General features: G+C 46.9%; 1 non-coding gene across 1 annotated transcript; it reads right to left on the bottom strand.

Annotated features, from left to right (window-relative positions):
- Window positions 1-1,599: 1,599 nt before the first annotated feature.
- On the bottom strand, window positions 1,600-1,671 carry TRNAG-UCC. Its single transcript has one exon. It is a non-coding gene; the product is annotated as a tRNA-Gly (tRNA).
- Window positions 1,672-2,260: the final 589 nt, after the last annotated feature.

Below are 2,260 nucleotides of genomic sequence, written 5' to 3'. Positions count from 1 at the left end.
GTCAGAAAGAAGGTATTACTGGAAAGTTCTTCCTTCTGTTTCTAATCCATCCATACTAGCAATAGATAAGTTATTTCCCTGTTCCGAAAAGAAGAAAGAAATCAGAGAAATAATGAAGTTGCATATGAATGTGATTTTTACTCTGCTACTAGAATGACAAACACACCTTTCTTGGGAGCTGATTGCAAAGTTACATTACAGCTCATTGTTAATAAACTGTAGGATGATACTATTCGATTATTTCTAACACAGACTGCTATCATTACGCACACGACAGGAACAGTTATACATCTCATGACTTTGCACAATTCTAACTGCAGTGTCAAAACAAAAACTAATGAAAGACAGCATTGCCTTCCTGTGCAGTAAAAATGTAAAGAATCCAGAAGCATCTCACACCTTAGTTTTTCAGCAGAGTAACTGCTTTTAAGCCATGAGAAAATATCTAGATTTCTATTTACTACAGAAGACCACAGCTGTAAGAAACTGTAAAGAGAACATCCCGAAAGCACAGACATATCTATGAGAACGACAGCTACAAACACAGGTAAATGTATGGTATTGCATTATAATTTGAAGTTGAAGTAACAGAAAATGTTCTCTTTGGAGAAAATGTCAGATACTGAGACTAAATCCCTCTTGCAGTTTCATACTGTTATGGTCTTCCTCTTCACCCCTCATCTGAGAGCTCAGCCTGACGTTGGTGGGAGTGTCTATGAACAGACACCGAGAGCAGCCCATGTGCTATGGAGCGTGATGCCTTGCGGGCTCCAACCAGCTGCTGGCCTTGCTCTGAAGTCGAGCACACCTTGTGTTCCTCTGGGTCTAGATGTCTCAGCACCCTATTTGGAGCATTTTCCAGGCTTCCATGTGAAGATTTTCCACCTGGTGGGATCCAGGCTTCAGAAGACAAAGAAAATAAACAACTAAATATTTTTTTTACAACAGTATATGCATTGGGTTTCTGTGTGTGGTGGGATTTTTAGCAGTGGGGAAGGGCGCTACAGCAGTGGCCCCCTGTGAGAAGATTCTCGAAGCTCCCCCAGCTACAAGTCGGACCCACCTCTGTCCAACACCGAGCCAATTAGCAATGGCCGTGCCTCTGTGATAATATATTTAAGAAGGGAAGCTTGGAGGAGTTGGAGGTGTAAGGGAGACACCTCCACAAACAGGGAGGTCTGTGGAAGAGAGCAGGAGGAAGTCGGCGGGATGTCCTCCGGAGCAGACTCCCCTACAGCCCCTGGTGAGAGGGCAGGCCACCCCCCTGCAAACCACGGAAGGCACCAGTGGAGCAGATGCCCACCTGCAGCCCACGGAGATCCCCACATTCAAACAGGTGATTACACTCACAAAAGGGCAGGACTCCGTGGGAAGCCGCCCTGTTGTAACTCAGCACTGGGAGGGGCTGGAATACCCGGGGGGTGGACCCACGCTGGAGCAGCTCGGTGACAGTCACAGCCCGTAGGAGGGACCCACGAGGGGAGCAGTTCAGAAAGGGCTGCAGCCTCCTCTCCCTGTTGAACTCCACGCGGCTGCTGTTGACCCACTTCCCCCGCCCGTGGGGCCCCCGGGCGGCACCGCCCGTGTCAAAAATGAAGCTGCGTTGGCCGGGAATCGAACCCGGGTCAACTGCTTGGAAGGCAGCTATGCTCACCACTATACCACCAACGCGCTGCTGTTCGCCGCCTCCCACCTCCACCCCTCCTGCTTCTGCCCTTCCCCTCCGTTCCCGCCCCGGCCGCGCCGCGCACGGGCCGCCCGCTGAGACCGCCAGAACTGAGGGAAACATTCACCTTTTCTCCACAGCTGCCAGGGCTACGAGAAAACTGTTGGGTTTTTCTTTTTCCTTTTCTTCTTTTTTTTTTTTTTTTTTATTTTTATTTTTCTTGTTTTTTAACATGGAAAAAAGCTAAGGTATCATTCAGTGAAATACTACCGACGTCCTGATTTTTTAAAAGAAATTCCAAATAAAAGGACTAAAACCTTCAGAAATGGTACTGCAGATAACAGCACAATTGGAAAAAAGGCCAGCTAACAGCGCCAGACTGATGAAGCAGGCAACCTCATTGCACCATTTTTAGTAAAAGAAATACTCCTGCCAGCATTCATATTGAACTATGATGAGCTTTTTATTTAATGTTTGAAAGGTTAAGTGGAAAAATTATAATGAACAACATATGTTGTCCTTTCCCTCGGCTACTGCTTTCTTCTTCTCGGTATCATCCAAAGAAACACAAGATCACATGGAAGATGTAGCTGA

The sequence above is a fragment of the Tyto alba genome, unplaced genomic scaffold, assembly GCF_018691265.1.
Source record: "Tyto alba isolate M040663 unplaced genomic scaffold, T.alba_DEE_v4.0 Super-Scaffold_38, whole genome shotgun sequence".
Lineage (NCBI taxonomy): Eukaryota > Metazoa > Chordata > Aves > Strigiformes > Tytonidae > Tyto > Tyto alba.
The sequence above is the reverse complement of the archived record's forward strand: the minus strand, read 5'-3'. Positions and strand labels throughout refer to the sequence as shown.